We start from the raw sequence: 17,810 nt of genomic DNA on the forward strand, positions 1-17,810 counted from the left end.
TGCAGAGGAGAGAGCGCCACCCACGAGCTCCCGGGAGCAGAGTGCCCCCCCACCCCGCCAAGCCTGACCTCAGGCCTCCCGAGGGGGTCAGAGCCCAGAGGTGAAGGCCCAGGCGGGAGCCCTGCCGGCCCTGACTCAGGTTCAGCATCTCCCAGAAGCTCCAACAAGCTCAGGGGCCGCATGGCTCCCTACCTCGGGTGGGGGCAGTGGGGGAGTGAAGTGTCGGGGTTGGGCCAGGGGTGCCAACCTTGAGCAAAGCTGTCACAGGCCGGCAGCTCTGAACCTGCAATAGCACCGTCCCTCCAGGCCTGGGCCACGCTCTCCACTGAACACTTGGCTGACCAAGCCTGGCCCCCACCCTCTCCCCACACCTGCCCCCCCCTGCCCTGCTCCGTCCCACTGCTCAGATAATGCCACCATCTGGGGCCCATCTGCAGGGAGCCTGCCTGCCTGTTGGAGAGGGGGCACCTTCCATCTGCAGCCACGCGGGAGCATCCCGGGACTTCATAAATCTCAGGACAGACAGGGGCAGCACCTGCCAGAGAGAACTCGAGGCATAAAACACAACCCTGTTAGCATCCCGCCAGGGGAGACGCAGGCTACACACCCAGGGCGGCTCCAGAAAGGGCAGAGGCAACGCCGTGTGGTGCAGGGAGTCTGGGCTTCGGGATGACGTGCCGTCCAATTCCGCAGACCCTCGCTGGATGGGGGCTTTGGGCAGGTTGGCTCAGCAATGTGGGCCATCGTGGTGTTTCTCCGTAAAATGGAGATTCCAGAGGACAGGGCTCCATTTGATTAAATGTCGAACAGGCGCAGGGAAGATGTTTGTGGGATGCACACACGCAGCCAACCCCATGGCCATCCTGCCCTCTTGGTAGCAGACCCCACATTCAGGCACCGGTGGTGCCCGATTGCTCCAAACGAGTCGTGCCAGCCCCGTTCCCCTTTATGGTGACTAGGGTGGGCGTGTGCCCCAGACCCAGCCACGCAGGTGCAAGGGGATTCTGGGAGAGGTTTCTAGCCCTGATGAGGGAGGCGCGGGAGGAGGGTGCTCCTTCTCCCCTGCCTTTCTTCCTCCTCATGCTTTCCAGGCTGCTTTGGGAAGTAAGGTGTTTGGAGGTGACAGCCGGCATCCACGGATGGAAATGTCGCCGTTACCTGAGGATGGCAGAGAGAGAGAGAAAAGAGAGTGGGTCTCCGTGGATACCACTCGGCAGCCACGTCCACTCCGAGGCCGAGGCCTCCTCCCTTAAAAATGTCTTGTTCGGTGACAAGGAAGAGCCCACTCGGTTCAAGGTACTCGTTTGGTTTCCAGAATCTTGTGGCTGTAAACGTTCCCATCTGATGATCCGGGGACCAGTGAGTGAGTGAGTGAGTGTCTTGTAGCTTGAAAATAATTGTGCTGTTGCTTGTCATCATCGACAATATTAATACCGTAACACCTCATTTATTCACCATTAGCGGCAACAGGCTTTTTTTTTTTTTTTCTCAAAAGGAAATTTTCAAGATAATTGAAGCTTACTCCCTTTAGGCACCAAAATGTCACTTTGATTTTAACCCTTTTGGATTCTTTTTTTAAAGATTTTATTTATTTATTCGTGAAAGACACACAGAGAGAGAGAGAGGGAGGCAGAGACACAGGCAGAGGGAGGAACAGGCTCCATGCAGGGCTCCGGATGCAGGACTCGATCCTGGGAACCCGGGGTCACGCCCTGGGCCCAAGGCAGAGGCTCAACTGCTGAGCCACCCAGGCCTCCCCCCTTTTGGATTTTTAAAAAGCATCTGAAATGTATCACACCCCCGTCTATGTATCCCCCCTCCCTACACTCCAGCCCCCTGACCAATGTGCATGTGCTCACACGCACCTGCACACACACGTACTCCGGGAATGCTCCAAGGAGAAGTAACTAAGCTTGGAACCCGGTGGACACACATCCACTGCTGAAGGTGCTGCCCCGCACGGCCCTGGGGCAGCCAGAGCTTGCTCGTTTCCAGAGTCATCGCCCCTCCCCGCCACTTCCCGTGAAGCTTCTAGGGGTCACACAGTGACACTTCTTATGACCCGTCCCAGCTTCAACAGATTTCTCCGTTCTGGGCTAGGAAGCCAGGTCGCCCATTTGCCAGACTTGTGTGCAGAATGGCCTCTTGCCAAGGGCCCCGACCGATCCACTGCTGTAGGACCACTAGACCCCAGATGAGGATGGATCCTGCCCTAAAGAAATGATCATTATGTATTTATTTATTTATATGAATATTGACCAAGCACCTAGTAATTGAGGTGATAGAGACAAAGAACGAAAGCTTTGGAGCCAAAAGACCTGAGTTCGAGTACTGACCCTGTTTACTAGTGGTGTGAACCTGGGCAGGTTCTATCACCCCTCCAAGGCCTCAGTTACCCTCATCTATGTAATGGAACTAACACGGTGCCTTCCACGCAAGGATGATGCAAGGAGTCAATAAGCTACTGTGCTTAGTGACCTTCGTCATGCCTCTGACTTTGTAAATTCTCAACAAATATAAGCCATTGTCATCACGTACTGGGCTTTTTTTCCACGCACCAGAGAACAGCCACTGATAAGAACGGCATAGCCTCCGGCCCCAGGAAAGGAACAGCAAGTCAGGTAGGCCAGGTGTATTCGAAGACATGGGAATAAGTGCTAATGGGAGGGGTGAGAGAGGGGTCAGAAACCCAAAGGAGGGTCTCGAATCCAGACTGGCGAAGCTAGAGGAGGCTTCCCAGATGTCCACGCTGGGACTAAAGAGTCGCTGAGTGTCTTCATTTCCATGGGGTTGCCCTAACAAATTACTACCAACTGGTTAACGCCGGATGATCTCCCCTCAAGATCCTTGGCTTAATTACATCTTCAAAGACACCTGTTTCCAAAGAAGGTCACATAGCACAAGTTCTCGGATATGTAGACATATCTTTTTTTCTTAAATTTTTTATTTAAATTCAATTTAATTAACCTATTAAGGTAGAACTTGGTAATTCATCAGTTGCACGCAACATCCAGTGCTCATTACTTCAAGGACCCTCCCTAATGCCCATCACCCAGTTGGCCCACCCTCCCACTCCACAGGTGAATGGATGAAGAAGACATGTCTTTTTTAGAACTGCCCATCAACCCACTACGAGGCGAAGGGGAGCAAAGCATAGCCCCCAGTGATAGAACCCCTGCAGACAATGTGATGTGCCACATGGGAGGGTTTGCAGGTTGAGAGAGGAGCTTGCCAGGCCTGGGCAGAGGCGACCCAGAGACAAATAGCCTGAGGTTCCAGGATCAGAGAAGGCACTGGGTACTGTCACCAAAATGGTAGGGAACCCCCAGCCAGACTGGTTCTGAAAGGTGGGCTTGGGCTGCCACTTGGTAAGCAAATGAATGCACAAAGGATTTCTAGGGCATTGTTCTAGGGCAACAGACCTTATTCGAGACTCCTCTCCTGTCCCTGAACCTGGAGGGACATGGGGCCACTGCTATCGTGCCAATCCTGATTGCCTCCTTGGCACAGAGCCTGACGTCTGGCTCATGCTGTGGGGAGCCTGGTGGCTCTGATCCCTTCTGTCCCAGGCAACCCCCCAAGCTTCCACAGAGCTGTCCCCCTTCCCCACATCCCCCAGCTACTGGGTCCGCAGACATCACTCTCCTAAACTGCTCTATCCAGCTACCCCCGCTACCAGTTGTTTTTTTAAGTGAGCACATGCCTGCACTCAGTGCTGCACTAGTATTTTGCATGCAGTGTAAAACATAATTAAAATTATTTAGATTAAAAATAAGATAAAACGAAGTATTTTTTAATTATTTAACTATATTGTATTTATTAATAGGTCAAAGCATTTTTGCTCTCACTAAAATTTTTAATGACAGCCATGTGATTGAAAATGTTTCATTTCCAAAAGGCAAAGCTTTATGAAACAGCAGCTCAGAGGTCTGGTTCTTAATTCAGATCATTGTGATACTTGATTTTAATTGCTGTTATGGCTGGGGAAAGAAAACCCAGATACCATGCAAAGATGCATTGATCCAAGTGGGAAAACAGCAATCCTGGCTGTGCTTACTAAACCCTTATCGTTATTTTTCATTCTCATCCACCAATTATGCAAAGTTTTTTGTTGAAATTCAGCAAGCAAATTTCCATCTTACCTGATGTCAATCAGCGGTTCCTGCAAACTAATCAAAAGGTGTTACATTTTTATATTTTTAGCAAATAGGTTCTGAAACACTTTGTTTAAAAGATTTAAAAAAAAACACGTTAGAAAATTCTGCTTATAAGTTTTCAGAGTTGCCATACGTGAGGTACGGACATCATTTTCTAGCCCCCAAGTCAGAGAACAATGGAAACCCTTGCCTGTGTTTTTCCAATGCTCTCCATAGCACTAGTTCCTTTCAGAAAGCAGTTTATCTTTCAATTTTTGTTTACATATCACACAGAAAGGTCTTTGCAGATGTAATTAAGTTACTGATCTTAAAGTGAGATCATCCTGGATTGCCGGATGGACCTTAAATCCAACGACAGGTGTTTTTATAAGAAGTAGAAGACACATGATACAGAGATATCGAGGAGAGACGGCCCTTTGAAGACAAAATGTGTGTGTGTGTGTGTGTGTGTGTGTGTGTGTGTGTGTGTTGCTTTCAATATATCTGTTCCCCGGGACACCTGGGTGTCTGTCAGTTGAGCATCCAGCTTTTGGATTCCGCTCAGGTCATGACCTTGGAGGGCTTGAGTCTCATGTCAGGGGCTCTGTGCTCATCAGGGTGTTTGCTTGAGGTTCTTTTCTCTCCCTCTGCCCCCCTTTACCCCCCAAAGGAATAAGTCTTAAAAAATCTATGTGTTACCCGAATGCAATGTAATATCCCTGGATTGGAGTCTAGAACAAAAAAAAGACATCAGTGGAGAAACTGGTGAAATCCAAACAGAGTCTGCGGTTTTGTTCATCGTAAGGCACCAGTGTTAATTTTTTAGTTTTGACAAATGTACCTTGGTTATATAAGACATTATAGTATAGGAAGCCGGGGGAAATAGTACGCAGGAACGCTCTGTACTATCTTTGAAACTCTTCTGTAAATCTAAAATTATTTCAAAATTTAAAGTTTATTTTAAAATTTTTGGTTGTATCTCAGTATTGACAGCCAGTTGTCATTATAAAAATAGCAAGTTCGAAACGCTTCTTTTTCTATAAAAGAAAAATGCATAGCTCATCTTCAAGCTCCCCATCTCATTAAAGCATTCTGCTACAAGACAACCATCAAACCTCCGTATCTCATCACAGAATAATCAAATTTCTACGCCCTTGTTGCAAAATACCATAAGGATACTATTTATTAAGGGTCTTTTTGTAATATGAACCACATCAATGACATCCTCCATCATCTTGTGCACCTCTGGCCTCAACTTCTTTTCTTCAGCAGCCAGTCTCTGAGTGAATCGCACGTGTGGAGCAATCTCTTTAACTTTAATCTGGAATCTTTCATGTTTTATAGTTAAAGCATCCACTCTATCAGTGGTTGTATTTCTACTGTTTTCCCATAAAACAATACTTTTGTTAAATAAGTCATTGGTTATTGAAACAATATCTTCTCGGTACAGCTCATTTTAAAAAAATTTTTAAAAAGTAATTCTGAGTGTATTTCATTCCCGAATCCTGAATCTAGCACATACCACACCCCACCCCGAGACATGTTAGGAACATCTGTACTTTCATCCAGAGCAGATCTCCCCCACTGCATAAATTCTTCTAATATTCGTCACATCACATCTTCAGCAGCATTCTCTTTGTATCTCCGACCACATTTGCTGACAAAGGAATGCATTTGAGTTTGTCCATGGATTGGCTTCTGTGGGTTATTTCATCCATTTTGCCCTAGGAAGGAAGAACCAGCATTTCCTTGACGGTGCAGGGCTTTGAAACTTTCACGATTAAATGAGAAAATCTAAAAAATCAATAAATCAATAAATAAGAAAATCTCAAAAGTGGGGGATCCCTGGGTGGCTCAGTGGTTTAGCACCTGCCTTTAGCCCAGGGCACGATCCTGGAGTCCCGAAATCGAGTCCCGTATCAGGCTCCCTGTATGGAGCCTGCTTCTCCCTCCTCCTGTGTCTCTGCCTCTGTGTGTGTGTGTGTGTGTGTGTGTGTGTGTGTATCATGAATAAATAAATAAAATATTAAAAAAAAAAGAAAATCTCAAAAGTGACATCTAAATATTTGCTGCAAAGAATCAGAACATTATGTAAAGAACCAGAGGGAGCATCACATAACTTTAGACATCACCGAAAAAAAAAAAAATGACAGGTTTGTCTTTGTGTCCTGAGTCTTCATTTTTCAGGAGAGGTTAGGTGATGCGATGATAATGAACATTCCCAATATCTGTAGCTTAAAGCAATGCTGATTTATTGCGCGCCACGGACACGTCGCAGGCTAGCCGGCGGCTCTGAGCCACAGTGCCCTCACTCTGGGATCCAGACTAAATGAGTAGCTTCTTTCCAGAACATTCTCAGCCCTTGTGGCAAAAGGAAAAGAGGATGTGATGACCCTCACGCTGGCTCCTATGGCTTCTGTTTGGTGGTCACTTTGGCTCATATTTCAATGGCCAAAACCACTCATATGGCAGCACTTAACTCCAACGAGGCCACGAAGTCAGTCCTATCATGTGCCCGAGAAGAGAATCAGAAATATCTGGTGCGTGACACCAAGGAAATGCGCACCTGCTCCCCGCAGGCACTTCACAGTCTCACCAGCGAACGTGTCAAGCTTTACCATGGACGGTCATGTGGGTAAATCCACACAGCAAAGCCTTCTTAAGCTCTCCTCCTTTTTCTAATTTCTCATCGGATCTGATTGAAGCATCATTAGTGACCCAAAACCTTCCATGTGGAGTAGAAGTACCAGCTCTGCCGTCTTCTCACTCTCTGCTGGAGCTTGCATTCATTAGGGTTATTTTCAACCCATGGTATCTTTGCAGGAAATTTTCACTGCCCACTCTGTGAGGGTTACTTTAGTTTAAATTGGCCCTTCTCGTAAAAGGACATACACAAAATGGTCTTGGCAGCACTGCCTATTATCTCCCAACCTGGGAGCACCAGAAATGTCCATTAATGGGAGAATAGATGTACGCGTGCAATGGAATGTTATACAGCAGTGAGAACGAAAGCGCGATCAAAACAATGTGACTAAATAAATAAAAATAAATAAAAACAACGTGACACAATGAGGCCTCGCAAATGTTAACACTGAACGGAATAATTCGAATATATTATTTTGTTTGCACCAAGTTCAAGCACATGCAAAACTAATTATGCAGTGTTCAAAATCCAGATAGGGGTTGCCAGGGAGTGGGTCAAGACTAAAGGGAGGCATGAAAATGACCTCTGGAATGCTGGTGATTTTATGTTTCCTAATCCGGGTGCGGGTTATACTGATGTGCTCAATTCCCAAAGAGCCACTAACCTGTATCTTTGTGATTTGTACACTTTACTGTGTACACATTATACTCCAATTAAAACCTTACTGAAGGGACGCCTGGGTGGCTCAGCAGTTGAGCATCTGGCTTTGGCTCAGGGCGTGACCCCGGGGTCCTGGGGTTGAGTCCCCATCGAGCTCCCTGAATGGAGCCTGCTTCTCCCTCTGCCTGTGTCTCTGCCCCTCTCTCTCTCTCTCTCTGTGAATAGATAAATAAAATCTTTTTTTAGAAGTTTGCTGAAGATCAAACCAGATGGCAAAATCCATAGATCCCTTGACCAGCCCCATATAAACTGGAAATACATAGCCAGACATGGCAAAGAGGCCAGGTACCACCATGAACCCCATTACCTTGTGGAACTCTGCTCCTCCCTCTGTCTACCTTGGCCCCTCCACACCCCTGACTGCCAGACTTAAGACCCAGATACCAGTGTCAATCCAGGTATCAACTCTTAGTAAAGATGAACTTGGCTCTTGTTTTAAATAAATTAATCTCTGAGCCAACCCAGGTGCCCCAACTATCAATGAATTTTTAAAGGAATTAATTGCATAAGACTTTTGATAGAAGATACTTAACGGACAGTGCTTTCGATCAGAGTTTAAAAGAAGGTGTAGTAATTCTTCTCGGGCATCTGTTTCTGGATCAGCACTCAAACCTAGTCTGGAGAAATCATCTTAGTGGTGAGTTATGTGGTCCTCTTCCTAAGGTAGAGCTTCTAGCATGCTCAGAAATGAATGTCAGGGACCCTCTTATCCTCTCTGTCAGATATTAATTGTCTCTCTGATTTAGGGCAGAAGTTCGATCTAAAGAGCTGGTTGTCTCAAGGCTAAGCCCTCAATGAGACCCAGGAGGGCAGAAGTGCTGGCACGTACGGAGGGATACCCATGAGCTGAGGGGTCCCAGCTGGGTGCTCTCCAGTTTGATTGACACTCTGCCACGGAAGCTGAGATATCTGGCCTGCCTTCCCTTCCAAAGGGAGTCCTGTAAGCAAGTGTCAGGTCACAGAGAATAGGATCCTCATCAGACCTTCTCAAGCAAAAATGAGGTCTGTATTGTAAGGAAACAGATTCTTCTGGACTCAAGGGTAGAGAATATGGTTCACCAAAATTTTATGGAAACTGGGACCAGGTCTCTCCTCCCTCCACCTCCTTTCTGGTCCCATGAGGCCTGTCTCTTCCCTGCTTCTCTCTGGGTCTTTCTGCTTTCTCTTCCAGCCCTGGTCCCACACCACGACCTCTCCAATTCCACACACTGCTGACCGTCCCAAGATCTCTGCATCCTGACTTCAAATTCCCAGGAGGGAAATACGGCCCAATTTATTGTCTAGGGGAAAGCCTGCAAGGCACAAGTCACTAGAAGCCCGTGGAGATACCACTTAAGGTCAAAGTAGGGTAAGCCTGGGCCACTTAGCCAAAGAGAGGAAGAGCTCATGAGGGTTAAGGCCCAGACAACGTGCACTGCTGCCCACGTGGAGCCAGGAATCAGGCATGTAGGGTTGGAAATCTCCCTCCACCCCCAAACAAACAAACAAACAAACAAAAAACACAGCTTTGGCTCTGCTCAGGGATCCAAAGGAAGACTTGGCAGAGGCTCTAGCAATGACCCCTGAAAAGCAAGTATGGTTGAGTGATTATGAAAATGTCCCCCATCCTCTACTCCTCTCTAAATCAATACCCTTGCGATGTAGCTCTGTAGCCCTCACCATCAAGAAGTGATGTCTGTGTCCTTACTCCTTGAATCTGGGCCGGCCTTTTGACTTGCTTTGACTAATAGAATGCAATAGAAGTAATGGTGCACCAGTTTTAAGCCTAGGCCTCAAGAGCCTTCTCTCTCTCTCTCTCTTTCTCTCTCCCCTTTCACCCCTCAACCCCACTGCCCCTCTCTGAATCCTAATGCTGCCGTTTGAACAATCCTGCTGGATGGATATGGAAGATCCATGGAAAGAGCTCCCATTGATCCAGTTCCTCCAGTCAAGGCTACCCTAGACCAGCTAGTTGGCCACACATGCATGAACGTGTCCAGCTAAAACCTGGCCAGATCAAAGGAACCATCCACTTGACCCACGCACTCATGAGCCATAATAAGTGTGTGCCATGTTAAACAAATCTTTGAGATGTTTTGTTACCCAGCAAGAGCTAGCTAATACAGCAAGCCTGGACTTGGGTCTCCAGACTGGTCCAGGGAAATATGACTAGGAAGAAGCCTGTCAGTCCGGCTCCAGGGGACAACATCTGCCCCTAAGTGGTTACTCTTCTTCCACTGCCATCTCAAGCACCAGCCAGGCTGCGGGAGCTGTCAACACCCAAAGGCCCAACGAGCCTGTGCATGCACTACTGGGGACTGACCTTTTGGGATTTATGGGATGTTGGCCAAAGGAAACTCTTGCTCAGACAAAGCTGATCTCCTCAGCAGATGTAAGATCAGTGAACAAGAGTAGCCGGGCATCAAAACCGTGATCAGAGAAAGGGAGATCAGGTTCTGTTTGCTCCAGCGGGATGAAAGTCTGGGTCCCCTAAATGCCAAATCAGATCGGAGTCCAGTAGGCAAGAAGAAGACTGAGGTTCCAGCCTGGACGATGCCTGCCTGCGGACTGAGGCCTGACCTCTTGACAGATTATCTCCTTCCTCTGATTCTCAAGAGTTTGAATCCAGGATGCCTAACCATTAAATACCCAGGCGAGAGCTAGGGCCCTATGGGTACAAAATTTTGCCATTTGTAAATGCATTCAAGGAGGGTTTTTGTTTTGTTTTGTTTTCTAAGAAGAGTAGCCATAACCTTTTTTTTTTTTTTAAGATTTTTAGAAAAAGACATGACTCAGAAAGGTAAGAACTCCCAACCGCAGAGAAAACGCTGAGTGCCGCAGCACCCATCTGTCTCAGTGTTCCTACAGGTCTGTAACCGTGCACCCCCCTCCCTCTACCCGCCCTTGTACCTTATACATTACAATTCCCACAAGATGTTACAACCGTATCCTAAGATCCACGTAATCCTCCAGCTATCTATGCGTTACAGGGAATATTTCTCACTAGTTGAGACTTAACAGTATTTATTTTTACTGCATCTAACTTAATGTGTCTCTATATTACGATAACATATACATTACCGTATTGTGGGATACTCTATCTTGATGCTGCGGCTCTGGTTATCTGTTATTTATCTAGTTTAGTGCGGCCAAGAGCTATTATGTGTGTACGTAACTATGCCCGTGTGTTGCTGCAGTGACATTACTGCATCCGTAGGTGTCCCTGTAACTTATTCAGGTACAGCAATCCCTCCTCATCCCCACAGGGATACGTCCCAAGACCCCGCCCCCCCCCCCCCCCCCCCCCCCCGCCAACCGCCACGGATGCCGGACACTGCAGGTGGTACCAATATGTCCCTCTATATTGTCTTTACCTGTTCATACATACCTTTGATAAAGCTGAATTTATAAATGAGGCACAGTAAGAGGTGAACAGCAGTACATGAAGGTGAAACCGTGAGAATAATATAATAACAATAACAGGAATGTGACAGCTCTCAAAATATCTTACTGTGCTACTCTCGCCCTTTTTCTTGTAATGACGTGAGATGCTAAAACGCCTATGGGATGAGCTGACCCGAGGGGAATGACAGGCGTGACGCAGCGTTAGGCCACTAATGACCGTCTTGATGATATGTCCAATAGAGGATTATCTGCTTCCAAATGTAAACGGGCAGTGCAGGGAACTGGAAGTACAGAAAGCAAAAGTAGTGACTTCTGTACTAAGTGTCATGCTCTCGCTGTCATACGGTAGCTATGGGTTCCTGTTTTTATGTTATTATATCCAGGTGTTCCCGCCTTAGCTGCCCACGTTGCGCTTTACTGCAACTACATGGTACTGTGAATTTGCATTTTCTCCAAAAATAAAATGACCCTAGCTACCCCCTAGCACACCTGCCATGTGTCAGGCCCTCTTCCGCTGCGTACTTTACGTACCATTAACCTTACTAAATCGCACAACCCCACAAGGTAGGTATTATTACTCATTTTACAGGTGAAGAAACCGAGGTGCCAGCAATTTACGTTGCCCAAGGTCACACAACCAGGACATGGCGGTGAAGGGCAGAGCAAAAACCTCGACCCCAGGTCTGGCTGGCTGGTGTAGACAGCGGCTGTGACAACTGTGTAGCTCCGAGGACCGTGTCCCAGTGTCTCAGGGCCTAAGCACAGAAAATGCCTCATTGTCTGAAGATATGAAAAGGCACTTGCTGGGTATAGAATAAAGTTTTTTAAACCTATCAACTTCATTTTCTGACACTTCTGTTGAGTGAGGAGTTCCTGAATTCAGAAACAATTAAGTTACTAAAAGAACCTTGATTGAGTTAGCAGACAATAAATTTAAAGAACAATGGAATTCGTTCTCCTAACTTTCAGTGAATTCATAGCGACAGTGATGGTTACATGAGCCTAATTGTTGATGAGCTCTGTGCTTATGAACTTTATGGATTCTAAAATTGCCTGCAGGCTCGTGACAGAAGGTTCTCCAAAAACACCGCCAACCATCAGGAATGGAGCCCCTTACTCACATTTTTCTGCCCTCACTCTCCTAAACCTTGCAACCGGTGATGACCTCAAGGCTTCCAAGGAGGCTCCAGAAAATCGCCCTCTATTCTCAGAGCTTCCAGTCTCAAGGCTGCAGCCCAACCCCAATCAGTTCCTTTCGGCCTTGGCTGCCAGTCCAATTCCTATGTCCAGGAGAGAGTTCCGTTCGCCGGGCCTTTGAGCTGAAATCCTCAGGAAGGAGTTCCCAGCCCCTCTCTGGGCACAGCCAGCCCCAGGCACACCTGTAAGCTTGGATCCCTTGGTCTCAGTGCCTACTCCCCAACCTGCCCCAGGAAACCCTCCCAGCACTGCCTGTTCCGTGGAATCCCGTGATGCTCACTGCCCTGGCCCCTCCCAGGTGAGCCATTGCCCACCCACGTGCTTCCCAACCCTGTAGGGTTTCCACTCCCTAGAGCCAGTCTCTCTTCCCTTCATGGTGACTACCAGCTATCTTCAGGGGTCAATGGGGACAGAGCTTTCGAAGACTCCTTACCCCCCTCAAACCTGAATAATTTTGAAGCATAGAGACTGGGGCTTTTTGAACTAAAGCCTAGATTATGTCTACGTTACTAATGAGTCATCTTGAACATTCACAGCCCTGAATCAACAGCTTTAGATTAAGAAAGTAGACCCCTTAGAAATCAAGCATCCACCGTAGGGGCGGTAAATACAAGACGCACAGAGCACCGCCCCCCATCCTATGACCACTGCTGACATCACTAATCCATCCCAGACGTTTTTTCCAGCAGAGCCCAAACACCCCGTCAGAATCCTTCTCAACCCAGGTCTCTGGTTACCACCAATTGCCCTGAAGTGCCAGATGAGATAAAATCCGTGTCTCTTCTGGAACAACTCCTTCATCATGCAGACACAGAAACTGAAGCCTAGTGGAAAAGCAAATCGCCCCAGTTCACACAAATCAGAAGCAAAAGGAGGATGAGAACCCAGAGTTCCTGGAGTCTAGTTCTAGCCATGAAGGCAGAAGATGAGGCCACCCGGTGGGGAGATCAAGGTCTCACTTCCAAGCTGGACCCAAAACACAGGCCCAGGAGGAGCCAATGAGAGCTCTGCTCCTCCACCCCCCATTTCCATAGCTACCCTCACCCCAGGGCTTGGGGGACGGATGGAGTAGGGCTGCTGAAGTGCTTCCATTCAGATAGAGGATGACCTAAACCGGGCCTCTACGTACACTGACTTACCTGCTGTCGTAATAACCCTACGCAGAGGGGCTACTCTCCTTTCATCCCCACCTTACAGATGGGAAATCAGGCACTGAGGTAACAGACTTGTCCAAGCTCACACAGCCGCCAAGTGCCAAAGTTGGGATTTTAAATCAGTCTGGCTCCAGAGTTAATGAGCTTAATCACCCGTGCTAGCAGATTACACACACACACACACACACACACACACATGCACACACATGCACACGCACACCTGCCTCTGCCAAGAGTGCATTGAGGGTCGCTTACCCTGCAGCACCGGATACAATCCAACCTTTCAACTTTGCCCATCCAGTAGATAAGTGATGGCTTATAGTGGAGGATCAGTCCCAGCCTTGGGCTGGGTCACCTGGGCCAAGAGCCCCACCAGGGCAGGTCAGTTGCAGGAGAGAAGGGGGAGGACAACTCCTGCCAACGGGTGTCTGCCTCTGCAGAGGAAGGCCGATCCACCAGAGACCTGAGCTGGGAACAATAGATCATCCGCTCACTGGGATTAATGAGGCTTCCCTGTGTTTGTGGAGAGGTGATTAAGGAGCTTGTAGCTGCTTCGCCTCCTGTCATAGAACAAAAGGCTCCGCCGCTGTTTTCAGAGACCTGTGGGGGGAGTCTGGACAAGAGTTTCGGGAGTCTGCACCCGACTCTACTGCTTTTCCAGGTAGGTGCCAAACACTGGGGCACTGGTCCCACCCCTCCCCGATCTCGAATCCCTCCTCATTGCCGTGCATGGCCTTTGCATGTATTCATTGAACCCCTAACGTATACCGGTCCCCATGCCAGGTACTGGGGATATGGAGACAACCAAGACAGAAACAGTCCCTGCCCTCACTGTCTAGCTGGAATATAGACACTAAACAACTAAATATATGATGATTTATTTCACTGCAAGTGTGATTAAGTGTTGCCCGGGAGAAGGGAGAAGCATAAAATCATTTGACAGGGGCCCCGCCTCTCTAGAGTATTAGAGAAGGTTCCGGGGAGATGCTGGAGGAAGCGGTGGGTAGGGCCTCAGCTCTCTTAGGAAGGTCGTCTCGACAGGACCTAGTAGCTGATTACAGGCTGGCGGTGAGGACGAGCTCTCTGTCCCGAGGAAACAATGGAAGCACCACTGACCCTCCACAGGGCACCAGCAGCAGGATAGCTCCGGAGAAGGCAGGATGGTGAGCGGTGGGCAGTTGGCTGGCAAGCCGGGGACACGGGAGCAGGTGTCAGGCCTGAAGATGCAGATTTGGAGGACAATGTAGAGACGACACAGTCGGTAATGCTGTGTAGTTACCTGCTACTTCCAAAGAAGGGATAAAAGGGGGCCAAGGACTGATCCCTGAGAGGGATTTCAGGAACCAGGGAAAGGGGACTGATGAAAGGGGAGGGGAGAATGGAGAAAAAGTAGATGTCTCAAGGCAGGAAGAGAAAATTTGCAGAAAGCAAAGATGCTGCCAAGGGATGGGGAAGACTGAGGACTGAGCTGCGGCGTTGGGTCTGGTCAGTGGGTCGCTGCGGCTTCGGCAGAAGTGGCTTCAGTGGAGGCGGAAGCCAGGGACCACAGATGGGGGCAGCCAGGTGGCGAGGAACCGGGAAGCATGAACAGGCCTATCGCGAGGCTCGCAGCCAGGCCTGACCTGAGACGACCCTCCTCTCTGACACGGGGTGGGGGTGAGAACACCCAGGGAGCGCACATCTGATGACCTTGACGTGCACAGTACACATTGAAGTTGTCGGCGGAAGGTGACAGTGACAGAAGGAGAGTGACGGGGAAGAGGGTGGAAGGTGAAGGAGGCATCCTTCTTGCCCACAACCACCACGGTGCCGCGCGTTCGTGGGAGGCTCCCTGTCCGTTACTGCGTTCTCGGAAGAGCCCGGCCATGGGGGCCTCATCATCCTGTGTGTAGAAGTCAAGTGACCAAGCCTCGGAGAAACCGAGTAACCTGGTGTCCAAGGTAACACAGCTATTAAGCAGCAGGGCTGGGATTTGAACTCTAGTCGCCCATGCTCTTTGCCCTGACCTGTGGAAGCAAGCTCTGTGATTACCCTCAGTGCCACTCGGTGGCCAGGAGTCAGAGGGCAGAGCACGGGTGTGGCATCTGCTCGGGGACTAGGGACTGTGCCGGCTGGTGATTTCATGGGGCCCAGGATCAGAGAGCTGGGGGGTCGGGCAGGAGAGGACAGCGGCCCAGGGGTCTGGGCCAGGCCAGAGGGGACGGGGACGGTGGCTGCAAGGGAAGAGCAAAAGGGCCAGTGGCCACCTGGAGCATGGCGGGGAGGGTCAGGGGGAGGGAGGGACAGGAAGGAGGAGGTAGTCAACACCGGAGAGCTTGGAGGCAGGACCAGAGGCTGTGAACCTGTGGTACGTGGACTTGACCCAAAAGAGAAGAATTCAGTCACAGAGGGTCAGACAGACTGTGTCTGTGATGTTGGCCCCTCTGCTTCAATTCTTTTTTTTTTTTTAAGATTTTTTAAATTTATTTATTCATGAGAGACACAGAGAGAGGGAGAGGCAGAGACACAGGCAGAGGGAGAGAGAAGCAGGCTCCATGCAGGGAGCCCGATACGGGACTCGATCCCGGGTCTCCAGGATCACTCCCTAGGCAGAAGGCAGGCGCCAAACCGCTGAGCCCCCCAGGGATCCCAATTCTCAAGCCTTGTTTTTCCCCCTCTCTACAATGGGATCAGTAGCCCGCATCTAGGCCCTGCAGCGATAAAGCACAATGTGGCAGTCTTCCCATCCCAACCGCCCGCCGTGCCTTGATGCACGCTGTGTGGCATCTGGGCAGACACACGGGCCCTGCCCACCTCTCCAGGCTCATCCTAGCCCCGGCCCCACCAGTGTGTCAGTCAGTGCCGCAATACCGCTGTGTAATGGCCCGGAACAACACGTCTGTGAGTCAGCTGGGGCTGTGCTCATCCCATCTGGGCTTAGCTAAGCTCAGCTCCGCGTCACGAGGTCTTGTGTGCCCGTGTCACATTCTCCCCGGGGCGCTTCTGGAGCGCGTCCTTCTCTCAGCCCTGGCAGAGCACAGGACCACAAGCCCAGCCACGCAAGTTACAAGTCAAGCTCCTACTTGGGGTCATGTCTACTGATGTCTCATGGCCCAAGCAAGTCACAGGATCAAGGCCTAAATTAGTACAGTGGAGCCACGGCCCTGGCGCCAGGAGGGCCCTGCAAACCTGCAGGTGTGTGATGCCCCTACGGGCGCCTCGCAGGCCGGGAAACAATCATTCTGTCTACACGTCCTGTCGCCATGGCCTCTGCCGGGACCTGGGGTGCAGCTGTCGCCCCTCACAGCCTCAAGGACAGCTGCTGCCTCTGCCCAGGGGGCTCCGTCCAGTGTGCCCCACGCTGGCTTCTGCTGGTGCTTAGAGCCCAACAGGCAGCCTCCCAGGGAAAGAACACGGGAGGGTGTGGTGAGCACGCAGCATCCTCGTGCCCGGGCTCTGGTCGCGTGCAATAGAGGCCTCCGTCTGTGGGGACAGAGCACAAGGCAGGGCCCGTGCCCTGGAGCCAGAGATCCAGGGGCTGGGCCCGGGGAATCACAGCCGATCGGAGCAAGGGGAGGTGCGGGAGGGGGTGCCCAGGGAAGATGCCCTGGGACGGGCCGGTGGATCCAGGCCAGGGCGGGGCGCAGAGAGAGACCAAGGCTTGGGCATTCGCAGAGCCCAGGGCGGAGGCAGTGGCGGACCGTGGAGACCCAGTGGGGCTGCAGGTGAGAGGACTCCACGTGCTTGCACTTCCCCATCGCTGTCCCGCTGCCCTGGGCCTGTCACCGAGCACAGCCCTGGAATCCGCCGTCTAATTTGGCCTCTGGCAGCTCCACAGATGGTGCTGTTGAAGGGGGATTCTCTGGCAAGTGGACGGAAATTCAAGACTGGAAATCCACGGTGGCCATCGGGGACCTGCCCTCGAACCCCCAGGCAGTTGGTGGCATGAAGGCTAATGCCGAGGCCAAGCGGAAGGGCGCCGGGCTGCCTGAGCGGCGACTTGTGACAACTGGGCCCACCGGCTGCTGGCCCCGGAGAGCTAACCAGCCCCCGACGGCACGGCCGCAGAAGTAAGGAGGCCCCGGAGGACCCTGGGCCTGAAGGGAGGATGAGAGCAGGGCAGGGGAGGGGAGGGACATGGCCTTCTGGGGCTGTGGGCTCCTGCCCCTCCGGTTCCTGTTGTATCCTCACCAGCTGCCAGGGGAGGGTCCCCAACACGCAGAATGACCGTGTCCCCCACCCCTGCTCAGAAGCCTTTGAAGCAGAGCCCGTGAGCCCGCGGTGTCACCCCCTGCCAGCCCACCTGTGCCGGCAGCCCTGCCCGCAGTGGCCAGTTCTCTGCGAGCTCAGGCCCACGGCCCTGAAAAGTCTCACCTCTCCGGGGCCTCCCGGGCACTGCTCCCAGCCCAGGCCCTTCCCAAACATGCCAGGAGCTCACCTGGTTCTAGGGAAAGCTCATGTCCTCGGGAGGGTTGGGAGGCAGGAAGAGAAACGCCTCAGCTCGGCCAGGTGGAGGTTCTGGAACATTCTCAGGTGGTTTGATGGGGTCATGCTCCTGTTGGCTCCAGAAGCAACCTTGATAACCTTCTCTGCCTG

At 50.6% G+C, this 17,810-nt stretch overlaps 2 long non-coding RNA genes across 4 annotated transcripts in view; one reads left to right on the plus strand and one right to left on the minus strand.

Annotated features, from left to right (window-relative positions):
* Positions 1 to 17,810, minus strand: part of LOC112914670 (uncharacterized) — a 78,401-nt gene that overhangs the window by 12,089 nt on the left and 48,502 nt on the right. For 2 of the 3 annotated variants that reach the window (XR_011994784.1, XR_003233913.2), the window contains exon 3: positions 608 to 1,158. The exons of the other annotated variant lie outside the window; for it this stretch is intronic. This is a non-coding gene — a long non-coding RNA (uncharacterized lncRNA). The remainder of the gene's footprint in view (positions 1 to 607; positions 1,159 to 17,810) is intronic. 3 annotated transcript variants of the gene reach the window in all.
* On the plus strand, positions 10,215 to 11,717 carry LOC140594187 (uncharacterized). Its single transcript, XR_011994786.1, has 2 exons — positions 10,215 to 10,347; positions 11,474 to 11,717. It is a non-coding gene; the product is annotated as an uncharacterized lncRNA (long non-coding RNA).

The sequence above is a fragment of the Vulpes vulpes genome, chromosome 10, assembly GCF_048418805.1.
Source record: "Vulpes vulpes isolate BD-2025 chromosome 10, VulVul3, whole genome shotgun sequence".
NCBI classification, from domain to species: domain Eukaryota; kingdom Metazoa; phylum Chordata; class Mammalia; order Carnivora; family Canidae; genus Vulpes; species Vulpes vulpes.